General features: G+C 39.7%; 1 protein-coding gene and 1 long non-coding RNA gene across 10 annotated transcripts in view; one reads left to right on the forward strand and one right to left on the reverse strand.

Annotated features, from left to right (window-relative positions):
- The window catches only part of TENM4 (teneurin transmembrane protein 4), a 603,970-nt gene that overhangs the window by 315,750 nt on the left and 272,076 nt on the right, over positions 1-16,144 (forward strand). The gene's annotated exons all lie outside the window — the stretch shown is intronic.
- Positions 1-16,144, reverse strand: part of LOC113964833 — a 38,512-nt gene that overhangs the window by 20,303 nt on the left and 2,065 nt on the right. The window contains exon 2 of the long non-coding RNA XR_003533310.1: positions 14,311-14,420. This is a non-coding gene — a long non-coding RNA (uncharacterized LOC113964833). The remainder of the gene's footprint in view (positions 1-14,310; positions 14,421-16,144) is intronic.

Below are 16,144 nucleotides of genomic sequence, written 5' to 3' on the forward strand. Positions count from 1 at the left end.
GGAGAGGTCACAGGCTTCCCACTGCCATTACAGGAAAGTCTTTTATCCTCAAATACAGCAGAAGTGAGTTAGTATACATCTTCTGGGCTATATTTTGAGTCCACTGTAGATTTTTTTATTCTTTTCATAGTTCTTGCTGCAAGTTTAAGAGTATATGTTGGTGGAGAGATGGCTCATTTCTTTCCCTTTTTTTTTTTTAACTTAAACTGCTTCTTTATAAAGGTCACTCAAGTCCAGAGTAAAAGAGGATTAATTACTAACAGCCATAATTTAGAGACAAATTACCGTCTTGATATTTTGGCTGTCCAGGATACACCATGTAAAAGCCATCTATCTGAGAGAATGACACAGGTGATTGTAACCTACAGTTGTGTTGAGCATTGGTCTGCTTCATCTCTGAAGAATGATGTGGAGTTTAATATATTAATAAGAAAGGGTATAAAAATAATGCTATACTTCTATGCAACTTTTCTCATCCAAAGAAGCCAGGTTGTTTTTCTCTAAATCAGTCTGGTCAAAGAGATATTCTGCAGGCATGCACATTGATTTCAGTGGAGTTGTTCACAGAATAAATGTACCTCTTCATGAACACAGCCAACAGGATCTGGGATACTGTGGTTTCCAACCACTTCTTCCCTGGATCTCATTGAATAATGCCTTATACTCGTAGTAATTCGATTAAAATCAATAAGAATGGTCTATGTGGAAAATCACCTTTGGTAATCTGCTCTGTCAACGTGTGATACACATTTTGCACATGGCAAGCAGATGCTCACACTTGTCAGTGCTGGATTTCAAACTAAGAATTGCAGACATCCACCTCCCTCCCAAGTCCTTATCCAGCAAAGTATGTAGGCACATGTTGAAGGACCAAGCCTGTACTTCTTGAGAGACCTGAGAAGCCTAAACTTATATGCATCATGTCAGAGTACCTCTGGGTTTTCTGATGGCTCTAGTCTGCGCTGGCAAGTCCAGTCCAATCCTAGAGAGCCAAGGACTGCTTTTTAAGCTCAGAGACACACTGTGGGAAGGTGGGAAGCATCCCATTCATATCCTTACAGCTTTTTCATTTCCAGAGCTGACCTGTCTGAAGCCAACTGTGTGTTTCCACCTCCTTCTGAGAGTCTCACAGACAATTTCTAAACCTACTCCATCAATCTTACATTGTAACTACACATTTCTGTCATGTGGCTTATAAATACTTATGGATTTCCTATAGTAGATTTTTCTACCTACAAGTCTTTTCATAAAGACCATATGTTTTTTTAACACCATTATCAGATAATATCTCTCTTCAGAGATCAATCATAAATGCACTCATTCCACTTTATTATTCATAGTGGCTACTGCTAGATTTCTGGTATGCTCAGACTCTGACACAACCTTAGATGCTCACTGTACTATTACTCTACTCTCCTGAGACTCCACCTGCCCTGGGCCACTCAAAAAGTATGAGGACCTGTTGGAGTGGGTCCAGAGGAGGCCAGGAAGATGCTCAGAGGACTGGACCACTTCTGCCGTGGAGACAGGCTGAGAGAGTTGGGATTGTTCAGCCTGGAGAAGAGAAGGTTCCAGGGAGGCCTTAGGGCATCATCCAGTACCTAAAGGGGCTACAAGAGAGATGGAGAGGGACTTTTGACAAGGGCATGGAGTGACAGGACAAGGGGTAATGGCTTTAAACTGACAGAGGGCAGGTTTAGACAAGATATTAGGATGAAATTCCTCACTGTGAGGGTGGTGAGGCACTGGCACAGGTTGTCCAGAGAAGTTGTGGATGCCTGGAAGTGCTCAAGGCCAGGCTGGATGGGACTCTGAGCAACCTGGTTTAGTGGAAGGTCTCCCTGCCCATGGCAGGAGAGTTGGAATTAGATGATCTTTAAGGTCCCTTCCAACCCAAACCAGTCTATAATTCTATTATTCTATTGCCAAGTTGCAGTCTTTTAAAGAAGAACAAAAGTAGCTGAGAGAGTTCAAATGAGTTTTTTATAAAAAGGGAAAATAATGGGAAAATGTTGTCAGAAAGGAAGAGTTTGGGTACACAAAACACCTGGCTAGACATTAATCAATGTGGTGTCTTCTTTAGCACTTTCCATGCTTTCATTTGGGAATAACACACAATTCTGCTTGCCATTGCAAGACAGTTAATTAGCATCCATAGACTTATAAATAGGATTTTACCGAGTACTGATAAGCTGGTACTATTATTGTTCATTTCACTCTGGTTCTAGTCCCTTTTGAGATGAAGGCAGGTTTTATTAAAACAGACCTTTCACAAAACACACCGATTCATTGCAGATTTCTATTAAACACCAAGGTGTGAGGGGTAGATTGGTTTAATTTGCTTTCTTTTCAATCTCAATGCCTCTTTTTCTAATAATACTTAAGTTTTTTAAGCAAATGGGATGATCAAGTGGGTAGAGCCCTGTGGTAGGAATCAAGGGAAGTGTTGTGCCCTTATTTGATTCACTGGAAGATTTTGGCCTGGTAGCTTTACTGTTCATCTGTTTTTCTCCTCTTAAGAAGCAAACTTGCTTCTGTCAATCAGTTTGTCAGATAAATTTTTTGGCTGGACAAATCTGGAAATTGAGTTTGGATTTTGAGTTTCTTCCAGTGATTCCTAAGGCCTTGGTGAACAGGTGGCAGCAGAAGATGCTGTTATTCAGAAACTGTTCTAATCAGTTCTAGAGATTTGCATAATGCAACAGGAATTTGCAAAAAACTCAGGCTCAAGGGCATGTGCTTATCACTTACTAGGGATCTGAAGGGAGAAATTCCTGCCTACACAGCAATGTGCAATTTGCTAGTTGTATCATTGCTGTATGGATTTTAGCACTGGCCATAGTGAAAGAGACTGATGAATTAATGAACAAATGAGATTGGGAAAATGTAATGGTTTGAAAAGCACTGCTCCAAAAACTATAATGCCAGTTCCATCAGTCCACAGTCTAACACCCACCTTGTAACCAATGAGAAGGATAAAATAGGAAGTGTAAAGGAGATATTCATTAAGCCATCTCTTGGCTGGCTCCACAGCATCACAGCAACACCAAGTAAGAATGAAGAATGGAATACATCACAAAACCTTTCCTGTTCCTCCAACTGACCTTTGCGCACAACGAAAGCAAACCTTGAATTCTGTTTATTTTACAAAAATCAGCAAGAATTTTCACAATGACCAAGCAAGTTTTAAATTATTTTAAATATACCTGTTTCTTGAGGAATGATGAAAGTTAATGACTTAAAGAGTTGTTTTCACAGTTAGGGAAAATCCGTGGTTGTTTGAGCTTTAAACTAGCATTTGCGTACAATAAGACACAACTGCTTTCTCTACATAAAATGTTAGCCCTTCCATTTTCCACCTAGCATTAACAAAAACAGCAGATATGCCTGTTGCTGTGGAGATTTTGAGCAGCAGTCCAATCTCTGTTTTTCTACCTGACCTAGCTCACAAGTTCCAGAAGCTGAAGTTTTTTTCCCTATGACACATTTTCTGAACATACGTATGTTTTATTGAGTAAACCAGATGGAAAATCATTTGCACAGCTATGCTTTCCCATTGTGGGTCCAATGGCCAAGTTCATCACCATTATTTCACCAACTTCTTTTCTCTATATCTTATTTTGCAGTCTCATACAAAACTCTCCCATCTATTTGTTTCTTCCCCATATCCTGTAGGATTTCCTAGCAGCTCCTGGCTGTCTTCCCCACTCTGTTCACAGCAGATTTAACTTCTAGTCTGCTCTTTGGTTTTCAGGCTTCAGTTCTCCATTTGTTCCAAGTACTCCAAATGGCCTTTTCTCCTGCTGCCTATGTTTATGTGCTCACATGGATGGTATCAGTGATATGACACAGCAAAGTTCAAAAATTAAATTTATGTTAAAAGTATATATCTGTCCATAAATGGATACATTCAGATTCCTGATCTTCTGTTTTTATCTGTGCTGCTTAAGACTGAGTTAGATTTTCATATATTTTAAATAATAGATTTATTCCATATAATTCACATCAGGTTTTCACATCTTTTTATTACTGGATGTGAGTGTTCCCCACCAAAACTAGGATGATGTAGAGAAATGTTTTTGGTGCTTTACTACCAGAAGAGCTTTAAATGATTATAAGTGTCAACAATACAGTTATAAAACCTATGTTGTAGTAGAAAGTTGTTTCTCAAAATGAGCCAGCAAACATCTCTATGTCATTTGAGACCTTGAAATATCAGCCTAGTGGCATCTTTTTGTAGGTGTGATAATCTGACGAGTTAGTCAAGAAAACACAGGCACAGGTAGTGTCTTTTATTAGAAGTGATATACTTGGAAAAAGTAGACAAGCTTTCTTCAAATCTGAAACAGAAAGAGCAGACTTCCCAGCTAAGTGCAAGTTTAAAGAAATTGCTGAGACTTTATAACAGACCTTGTATGAGTGTATATATTTTTGCAGGGTAAATGGCATAGAATAATGGCTATGAAATCCTTTTCTCCCTGTTTGTGTGTGTGCGTGTGTGTGCGTGTGTGTGTGAGTGAAAGAACTTCTAATATTCACACCAGAATGACCACTTTGATTATGAAGTAGCTTTATTGCTCCCTGATTCCAGAGACTCTTTCATTGACTGGAAGGCCAGAATACTCAAATAGCACCAGGTGCTGGTTAAGCCACCTTTGGGGACATGCATAATGAAATCACAAGCATCTAACAAAAAGGAAATGTCACGCCTTTTCACATTTATCCTTGCATCAGCTTCAGCATATAAGAAAATGTAAAGAGGAAAGAAAAGAAAGAAAGAAAAACCATAAGGCAGCACAGTTATTGTGGACCAGCAGACAAATCCAACCAGAATTGCTTTTGAAATAACCTTAGATAAGGAATGCCTTCAGGAACCTTCAGACGCAGCACCTGTCAGCAGCACCTTTACCTATCCATGGCTAGAATTCAAATGTAAATGAGTTTTACTGTAGCTTCTGTACACACGGAGCCTATGACAGGGAGCAATGAGCTTTTGTTTTTCTTAAAGCATCTCCAAATGTATGTTGCTTTCCCATGGGCAAGTGGTGGGTTAGTTTAGGCCCAAAGGCACGGGGATAGACAGTAGCTTTTTTCAGGCAAGAACACTAAAAATACAACTCGTTCTTTCTGTACAAAGTCTGTGTGCACATGACTCCTGACAGTTTAAAATCTATTTGGAAATAACTCGTGTTTATTATTATGTCAGTTAACAAGTTCAAGCATTGCCTCTTAGACATAACTGTTTGATTATATAAAGAAATATACCAAAATCCACTTACTGTCTTTACCACGAGATCTGGGTTCTCTGCACCTATGAAAAAATCAAGCTCCAACATAACCCAAAAAACCTGATGCGCTCTCTGTCAGGGCCAAAACACTTGATGATTTCAGCATTTCATTCTAAGGAAAGAAAGGTGAATTTTGGTTCTTTACTCTGAGGACTAAGGTCTGCAAATTGTGGCTTTTATGCATACTCAATCACACATAACTTAGGAGTCTAAGAAACCTGAAAAAATTTGGGACATTTGGTCCCAAATACTTTGAGAGAAATCCAGTCTATATGGAAAAGCCATCCAAATTCTGCTTTTTGTACGTTGTGTGTGGAGGTGGAAGTGGAAGGACATAGATGGTCTTGAAGATAAGCAGAGTCAATCTATCATAGGGAATCCTTTCCCATCCTGATGGCATAGGAAGCTTGGGTGTCTCATATCTGTGTTGCTACATGAATCTCTAAGTCCTCCAGTGGAAATAATAGGAAGCGTTTGAGTGCCAGTCTTTGAGGACATCTTCTGATGATGAGTGTGTTATTATAACACTGATGTCTTCTGAAATAATTTAGGAATTGGAGCCTTTCCTCAAGAAGTGGGAAATCTTGATTCCAGGCTCCACTCAATTTGGGTGGTATTAGCTACTTTTAAGCCTTTTGAGTATTTAAGGGGGCTCTTTATCTCATCAAAGCTGGGCAACAGATATGTTTCTCTCTCTGTCTATATAGATAACTCTTTTTAATGTTAAAAAATCAGGGAACCAGCAGGTTAAATAGCAAGACACTTAAGCACGGAAACCTGTGCAACTGGACAGCCCCTAGAAGTGATCAAGTTTGCTGACCTTTCGGGACTTCAGAAATCTCCCCAGAATCACTTCCATTGGTTTTGCTTTCTCCTTTGATTTTTAACACTTTAAAAACTGAAGGCAACTGATCATATATAAAATAAAAAGGTCATACATTTTGAACAGCTTTTTCCATTTCTAGATTTTTCAAGGGTTTATTTTTCATGCTTGTTTTGGGGGGAGGTGGTTTTTTTTCAATGAAATGCTTCACTTGAAAAATTTTCCAGGAGAAAAAAGAGCCTCTTTTCTGTGCATGTAAGTGATGCTCAATCAAAATTTAAAAGAGTATGAGGAAAACATAGCTCATATGAGTGTGTGTGCAGATACACAAAAGGTAAAAATTAGGACAAAACTGAAGCCAGAGTTGCTCATTAAAGTGTGGTGGAACTGCTATAATGTCTGTAGAAGCGCTTCAAGGACTGTATAGTCAGAGCTTCTCCACTTGTAGGCATTTGGCTGACACATATGTGTACTGATGAAAGGCAGCTGGGTCTGCATGGTGCTTGCAGATCAGGGTCTTTAGTTCAAAAACAATCATAAGAAAGAAAATAGCTGTATAAACTATTGAATAGTGTACAGAAGGTCAAGCCTGTCAAAGAGGTGAGGCAGGTAATCATCAAATTTAGAGATAAAAGAGACCACTATCTTCCTGGGTCTGCTCACCAGCCTACTCAAGAGTGTTCAGTGCAGTATAACAGAAGCACATCTAAGAGTGGGCGTAGTTGGACCTCCAGAACTCTGGAACAGGCTGCCCAGACTAATTGATCAGGAATTTAAAATTAAACTTGTTGTAGAAGGGACTTCTATGTTACAGTGAATAACTACCTAAGAGATGGACAAGATAACCAGTAAGGGCTCTTTGTCACCCAAAACATTTGGATTCTCTTCTCCCATTAGCATTTTACCATGATTAAAACTATTACATTTAAAAAAGAAAAGGGGGATATTTCATCACTAGCATGCAAAGCTACCTGTTACATGTTAGTTCTGGGGCAAACACCTGAGAAAAATAATTACCAATGAGTTGGAACACACATAGCACATACTGTTTCAACAGTCGGGAAAAAATAAGATCTATTAGCCATCTTGCTTCCTTGCATAGCTTTGGTTATTATGCAGTATTATAAAGAGTTTCCCCCTATGCCATTGGGTGTAATTAACTGTTTTATGGGAGCACTGCATTACTGGAATCAGCTAGTGGTGGGGAAGGGATAGTAAGTCAGGTGGACCAGAAGTGTATTCTTTTCTGGCAAAACCTGTATCACATTTTCACATGGGTTAAGGTGCCATATTTCCAAGCACTGAATTGTTTTCTTATACTGCTCTCAAGAGCTTTTTTTCTTGAAGATAACCAATTCCTTTAACCATCACTCAAGAAAAAACAGACAAAGGCTGGGAGAAATGAGAGACAGAGAAACTGTTCAGTGAATGACACCAAGTATACTTTTTCCCTGTATTTAGCTCTGCTGCTTATAGCCCACCCTTCTCTGAACTACTAGGGTTTTTAAACATTTTTTCATAAACAATTCTCATGTGCCTGCAATGTGTCTTGAATTATCATTACCCTCCCTCTATCCAGAAAATCTCTCTTATTTATCTTTCTATAGTGACTTGAAAAAATACATATTTTTCACTGATCAGGGAACTGAACAAAAGTCAAAGTAAAAATTCTTTACTTGCAAGGTAGAAGTCAGTAAAGTAATGATTAAGGTACTAAGATTGCAGCTTTGAAGATATTAATCAAGGCTTTGGAGAAAAAAAGTTTTGCTATGGCACTGCAAGTTGTTCTGTTGCCTGCTGAGAGACATAGAGTGATTTGGGAGGAAAAAAGATGATTCCCATTTTTTTGGGACTGGAAGTGTCATTCAATAACCTGAAAAATTGTCTCTACCATTTCTTTCTTCTCGTGCACGGCTGTTGGCCTTTACTTTCTAATGTTGTTCTAAGCCTGAAACAAATGTAAAGCAAATCACAATTTTTGGTTCAACACCAAATTTTCTGGCTCAGTATTGTCATATTCCTGCATTGCCTTCTTGGGCAATTCCATGAAATGGCAATCTTTCCCAGGAGGGAAGAGCATCACCTACAGATGCATAGCTGTATTTTGGCTCTTTGTCTCAGCAAGAATTCAGGAAGGTTCCTGGGAAAACAAAGCTGAAGTGCGGGTTTATAAGGGGAAATTTCAGATTAGAGCAATGAGGGATGCACATCTTCTTTGCATCTTTTTCAGTAAGTGTGTGCTCTCTACTCTGACCTCCTTGGAAATGCAACACTTGTCTTGCCTTCAGATTGTAGCAAAGGGACACTCTCAGCCTCTCACTGCCTACAGAACGTTGAGCACAGCTCTCCTCCACAATAATTACAGCTACTCAAGCACAAACTTCCCTACTCTTACATCTTGCATTGCAAGAACACCTAATGACTAAACACAATATCAAAGTCCTGCAGTTTTGCCTGCTTCACATGCACACAAGGTGAAGTAGTCCATGTCTTGAAAAGCCTGTAGAATAAATAGACAAAACTGACTGAAAATACTGGAAGATGCAGGATGGGTCTTGTTTTTAATGAGCTGTGCCAGTCATAGTGTATGTGCAAGATTCAAATGCATATGGGGCAGGAGGTGGATGACAAATGAGAATCCAGTGCATAAGGATCAGATCAGACAGGTCTGAAGAGTTCTTCCCCAGGGGTTACACAGTGGGCCTCTCTCAGAGTAAGCCAGAAAGGAATTACACCCACTATCAGCATGTGTGCAGAGATCCAGATGTAGGTGTGCTGCAGGCTGGCACAGGGCAGCACAGCGCTGTGCGGCCCCTCTAGCGCAGCACTGTGCTCTGCTGCTTGTGTCTAGAGCACGTGAACTGAGTCTCAGTAGCATTTTGGTGCAGCCATTCTGCTTCTGCTTCCGCAGGAGCCTCACACTTTCTACTGTCTTCAAGTCCAGAGCCCCAGGGCTAGCTCACAGACAGTGAGATGGAAAATAACCTTTCTTCTTAATCAGATCCCTTTAGAAGCTGATGTATGAAGAGTCTTTTAGTACTAAATTGCCTTGATCTCTTTTCTCAGCTGAAGAAAGAAAATGATCTTCTGAACTGTGACTCTTAGATGTTGCACAGAGGCTGTTTGCTTTGTTTGAAATCACGCACTGGAAAAAAGGTCCTCCCAAAATTAAGGGAGTTTGACTAGGATATAAGAATAACAGTTACTGGCAAACAACTCCCATACAATTTTAAGTATGCAAGCATCCAACCCTCATGGGGATAAAGGCTGAGATCAGGAGGAAACTGCCCCAGTAAGTGTAAGAGGCTGAACGAGTTCATTAATTTTACGCAGCGTAGAAATCCAGAGTCAACAGTAATTTTAACAATAATAAAAGCAGATGCAATCTTTGTATCAAGGCAACGTTCTTTTCACCCCAAATTTCCTCGCAAAAGCACTTATGGATAGGCAGGTAGAGTTATTACTGCAGTATACCTTTCCTACCCCTTTGTCATACTCCAGAGATCTGCAGTCATATGTTTTCTTTGGAATGTACTTACTCAGGCAGACTATGTTTCTCCCCAAGAGAAGCATAAAATAATATTTCTTCAGAGTTCTTCTGTGAATCCTTTATCTTCAGCTGCCTGTGTGTTCAGTCTCCATTTCCATTGCTACACAGCACCTTTGTCTATGAGCTTGGAAGTGCTAAGTCTGCACATATGATGGGGCAGTTATGGATTAGCTATTACAAAGCAAACCAAAATATCACTGAAAAAAACATCTCAGTGAGATTACCTTACCTTCAGGCAAGTTCTAGACATTAAACCCGGGGTTCATGCCACTTTCACTTATGCACAAGGATCACCCAAGGCTCCCTGTATAATCAGTGAAGACAAATGCGACACTCCAACTCAAACTGGAGACAAAGTCTCCTCTGGAAGATAAAGCTGTATTTTCCCTGACTGCAGGCAGACCCTACTGTGACTATGCTGAACAATGACATATTACCCTTCTCTTTCCCCAAACAATTCCTGGATTTCTCTTAACAGCTGCAACCTTCATTCCTTTTGTGGTTATCTAGTTAACAGGTGGAAAAACACATTTTATTCCTTAACAGCATAGTTACTCATCGGGTACTATTTTACATACAAGGTGTGCTAGAACCCATCACCAGTGGCCACGACAGTCACAGAGTGTATCGCTGATCATGAGGTGAACTTGTTGATTTTGTGGTGCTTTGGCTGTAGGATGAATTAGTTTTGCTCCCTGGTAAGTGGGCTCTAACATCATGCAATTTTGGTTGGTTTCTAGCACTCTATGGTTTTGTCTCCTCTGGCATTACTTAAAAGTTAATTTTAGAAAATCACTGCCAACCACCATACAAGGTATTTGTGTAAATTTTATTTGCCAGGGGAGGTGAAAAAACCTTGCAGTGGCCCATGTTTAATAATTCTTCCCTGCTGGGGTAACAGGAGCATGACAAGGTTCTTTGCCTTGACCAAGCCTATCAGGAAAAGTTTTGCAAGGCTATTGTAAACCTTTTGGTTAGCATTAAGCTTAGAGAAAGCAATTTCTGTAAAGCCTACAGTTTGGTGTTCAAATACCGGGAAATGGACCTTTTAGGAGATTTGCATGTAATCATTTGCAGATAACCCCATACTTTATGTTGGGTGTTTTGGATCAGATAGAGCATTAGAGTCAGATTGAGAGAGGCCACTTCATGGGCAGCTCATCAGACTGCCTATTAATTATATTATACTTTTACAAGTTGGATTTGAGTAAAGCTGCAGAAGCTTTTGTAATGCTGATCCACAATTAGGGGCTTGCATTTTTCTTAAAACTTTAGATGATGTGAATTACTTGCATAAATATTTCACAAGGCATGATATAAATATTCTGTGGTGATTAGGATTGTTTATACTGTCTCTATCAGGAGAAAGTCTTTCGTTCTTGATCCTTACTTCTTTGATTTTGAAAGAGATACAAGAAATCTCCCACATACTTGGAAATTACATTACCTGTTTGTGCTTTTAAATAACAGCACGAGTTCAGCCTTGGAGATGGATGTTGTAGAAAATCGTGTAGCTAATTTACACAATCTGTTTCTACTGTTGTGCCTACAAATGAGCAAGCTGAGTATCCGGCTCAGGCAATTGCCCGTGTAATTTTCTGAAAATCTGCCGTATTATTTTCTTCTGTTGGCAAAAAATTATAAGTGCTGCTGTGCTGCTCCAGAGCACCCCAAGCCCCGGAGGAACTGCATTTCAGAAGGGAACAATTTCCTCCCTGCTCCTCTCCATCTTGCTCAATGGATAATTGTTTTCTGCTGGTTTGGGTCAGGTTAGTAACCTCAGGAGCTGGGGAAAGGAGATCTGAGGTCTGCATTGTTTCTTGTCCCTTTCTACCCTCTGCTTCATTTGGGAATAATTCGATAAGGCCCAAATGCTCGGTCCATGATCTGTGCTGGGACAGAGGCAGATAACAGGCATTCAGCTACTGTGCTTTTATATATCCCAGCATCACATCATTCCTCACAGAGCTGCTGCCATTCTAGATGTTTTCCACCCAAAGCAGGGCCTGCTCAAGGTCTGCCCTTGACAGAATGTTCACAAGTCCCTGCAAACAGTGACTTTGTGAACTGCCTTGATAGGAAATGCACTATCCTAGTAAATGGAGAAAGAAAAACATTGCCTAACTTCACAGCATAGGGGAGGAAAAAAACACATGGTGGAAGAGCAGCATAAATCACTCACAAGGCAGGTGAAGTCCATATAACATGTGTTCTTCATAGTCCACTTCAGCCCAGGTGAATTTATTCAGTCCTTCTTAACCTCACATGGCCCTTTTTTCCCCAATATGCCAGTTTTCATACAGGGCATATGATTATTTCTCATTTTCAAAGCACAACTACTCATTCCTTAATTTTGGTGACGTGGCAGCTGCCCAGGTTTTTCCTGTTTTTTTGTCCCCTTTGTTTCATTCTTTTTTCCCTATGGCTTTATAACTATAAATCAAAATCACAAAATTAAATTAAATAAAATAAACATAAGTGCAGGTGGAAATTCAGGACATATAAATAACTGAGAGTAGTTTTCTAAGACTGCTTTTTTAATCAATTCTAAACACAAGATATATATTCCCTGTTGAACTAAGAATGTTGTGACTACCTATTGTTAAAGAGCAGCAATAAATCTGTGCAACAATTCCTTACTCCTATGATTCACTGACACATTTTTGCAGACAACTAGTTCAGCTTGCTTTTTTTCCAGGGGTGTGTATTTTGCTGTCCACTGGAAAGGCTTGATATGCTGCCATGAGCAAGGCATGAATGCTCTTTGTCCCTTAGGAAAATTCCTTCTTTCTCCATCTCTGAGGGAGTGGATGCTAAACCAGTGCTCTAGCATATGACAACCAGGGCTCATCTTCATTTACATTCCCCTTCACCTTGAAAAGAAAAATGGCAGATATTCTCCCATTCCCCTCCTCAATCCAACAGGATCTCTGATGCCCTGAAATACCTAGTGGAGCAAATTACTGCCTTTTATATTCTGCAGGGAACCGAACACTACTGTGCAGGCAGGGCACTGCCCTTTCCACCTCATCCCGTGTGTCAGCAATCCACAAATGTCCTGGTGCCCACCGTGCTTGCCACTTTGCACATATAGCTCTCACACAAGATTCAGCTCTACAGGACTGCTTCATGTTTGTGGAGTTTTAAGCAGTCAGATATGGTATGAGATGAAACTGCCTGAGTTTTAGACTAATTTATTAATTTATTTCTTTTATCAGACAGAGGTACTTAAGCATTGTTTAGGCAGGTCATGGTTTTCTCCAGCACAAGGCTTGCTATAGTTTTAATATTGATCAATAAGATTTTGTTTCGATGTCAATAAAAATCACTCAAAACTCCCGTGTAAAGTGAGGGGAAGACATAAAAAACCCCTTCATTTGTTTACACTCTCTTTCCTTTGACAGGATAATACACCCAGCCAGCACACTACAGAATACACTCTCCTATCATTTACACAGCCTTCACATGAACCTACAGTGCACAGCCATGTTTTAAAGGCCAGAGCTGTATTGAGATGTCTTTTGTTTGTAATGGTGCTTACCAACATTGGTGCCACAGTACCATCCTAGAAACTTTCCTATTTTGAGGTAGTACAAAGGCTAGGCATTGTCAGTGATATGACAATCCAAAAGTTCTTATGTGAGAACTACTGCAGTTGTTGAACTGAGGAAATCGAAATGACTGTACTTCTGCCCACGCCTGTCATTCCTTTCTGGTGGGAATTCTGCTAATTTAAAATATTTTGAATGTGACAAACAGCCTTTTAGACTATTTCAGTGGCTAGAGATATAGTATGCAAGAAATGACAGAATTTTGAGTCAAATTATTACACATCTCTGTGCTTCAGTTTCCTTATCTGTCAAAAGTGTAAGTCTGCTTCCTAGAAAATCTAATTCATAGAATCATAGAATGATTTGGGTTGGAAGGGACTTTAAAGATCATCTAGTTTCAATGCCCCACAGGGTGACCTTCCACTAGACCAGGTTGCTCAAAGCCCCATCCAAGCTCACCTTGACTATGTCCAGGGATGGGGCAGTCACAGCTTCTCTGAGAAACCAGTGCCAGTGCCTCACCACCCACGCAGCAAAGAATTTCTTCCCAGTGTCCAATATAAATTGCTCCTCCTTTAGTTCAAGACTGTTCCCTCTTGTCCTGTCACTATCTGCTTGTGTAAAAAGTCATTATCCCTCTTTTCTAAAAGTCTCCTTTAAGGACTGGAAGGCTGCTAGAAGGTCTCCACAGAGCCTTCTCTTCTCCCTGCTTAACAGCCAAAACTCTCTCAGCTGGTCTTCATAGGAGAAGTGTTCCAGCCCTCTGACCATTGTAGGAGCCAATCTGATAACAGATCCCAACAGATCTGAAACAGTATTTCAAAGTTTACATACCCATTGCTCGTAAAGCTCTTAAAGGTTCTTGAATGAAGCTTGATAGAAGAAGTTATTAGGGGAAAAAAGCTGATATTACTGATTTATTGATTGCAGATAATACCATTCTGTGTATATTGAATGCTATTAAATCCTGTTGCTTTGTCGTTTCAGTTCTGTGAAAAGTCAGCATTTGTATATCTACTTTTTTTCACCTCTTTTGGGACAAATTATAAACATATGAGTATAATCCACTGAATATAGTCCACAAAACAATTTACTGACCTCCTTTAAAAGTATCTCCTTGAATGTTCTGTGTTTCTGGCAGCTCTTCTGTTCACACTAGCATGAATACACCCGTTTTAAATCAGCTCTTGATCTATGAAGGCCAAATCCTGTGAGAGACAGAGTAATTCTAGCAATTCTGAAATATTACAGCCAAATGTGCAGCATAAAATGAAGGCATGTTTACTGTTTGTCTTACTTTTCCCTAACTGTTTAGGGTCTGCTCTGGTTGTCTCTTCCCTAAATTTAAAGCAGATACCAGAATATTGCATAATTCCTCGGTTAAGTTTGGAAACATATTCTTTGTACTAACCTATTTCTAAAGTTTGTGTTTCCTAAGTACTTTCATAAATTACAGAGAGTGCACCGTATCTTCCTCTGATCTTTTTTTTAATTTTAATCTGAAGTACTGGCACATAGATAAAATAGAAGGTTCTGTTCTGTTTTCCTCTAAATATGTGCAAGCAACATACAGTCATACAGTGACATACAACGTCTATTATTCCTGCCTCAAGTCCAAAGAACATAGTTTTGACTGTTCACTGCAAGCAGATATATAAGATTGTTACAAATTGATGCCAAGGGGCCCATACTTGGAATCGGTTTTGTTTTTCTTCGAGTTAGCTTCCAAACTGCAAGACTCTGCATAATGAATGTGTTATCTAGTCCTTCTGTTTTTTATTTTTGAAGGAGAAACAGCACATACTGCAAAGAAACTTCTACTTGCTCAGGTTCCATAGCAACACAGTGTAGCTTCGAATTTATTTTGTACTAATCAATTAGAAATTTTGCTCTGGCAGCTGGAATGAAAGTTTACAGGCCAAATCCTGCTTGTTTTACTTGGGCCTGCAGTTGCAGTAAATCCAATGAAATTCTTGTCTGAGAAGGATACAAACTTGTAGCTTTCATCTCTCTCTCAGTTTAATTTTTGTGAAAAGGTCAGATTTAATTCTTGGTTTTCTGCCCAAGCATGAAAAAAAGGAGGCAATTCTCTTAAAGGATCCACAACTTAACACATGCTTGCCTTACAAACAGAGTTGTTGAATTGTTAAAAAGGGAGGTATCGCTTTGCTTCCCATCCATTTTCATTGGTTGTTGTCAGCAGAGCTGATTAGCGCTCATCTTTCATCCGGCAGCTGGTAAAATCTCCTGTTATAGCCACCCCATCGTTTGTGGCAAAAGGGAATTTTCCAGGGAGCACAGTGGTATGCGCCAGTGCTCTTCAGAGCAGCGCAGCCCTCAGTAACATGGTTAGTATGCACAATTCCTAGGGAACCTTCCCTTGTAAAGGTCAGCTCATTCCCTGCTGGAAGTGCATGTAATGACCGTGAAAACCCACGAGATCTTCTCATGTGCACTCTGCAGTGGTGTAGTTGGTTAAAATCCAAATCTGTAATTGAAGAGGTTTTGGTTATGTTTTTATTCATATTTATTTTTCTTTTATCATTGCCAAAACTGTAATACTGGGAAACTGGGAAAGCTCATACCAAAAAGCCCCAACAACCTGCAACCATGTGGAAATGGCAGAAACTTTCTGATGTAGATTGACAAAAGCTGACATTTGGCTTTTAGGGTTACAATTCCAAATTCAGCTCATTCTGCTCCTGCTCTTTATGTTCGGACTAGAGAATTCATGTATAGTTATGCCAAGCATGCTGCCTGAACAAAACACAGGGAGAGCATTGGGCCTCTACTGTAATTTACCACACTTTTTTCTTTTTTGTCAGGTAGTCACACCATGAACCTCCTTTTAATGCATTTTTACTGATCTTTGCATAAATGAGTCAGAGGATTGAAACAATTTTTTAAATCTAGCTTGTTTTTCTTAATGGCT

Source organism: Neopelma chrysocephalum, unplaced genomic scaffold (assembly GCF_003984885.1).
Source record: "Neopelma chrysocephalum unplaced genomic scaffold, ASM398488v2 Primary Assembly neopelma1_43, whole genome shotgun sequence".
Taxonomy (NCBI): Eukaryota; Metazoa; Chordata; class Aves; order Passeriformes; family Pipridae; genus Neopelma; species Neopelma chrysocephalum.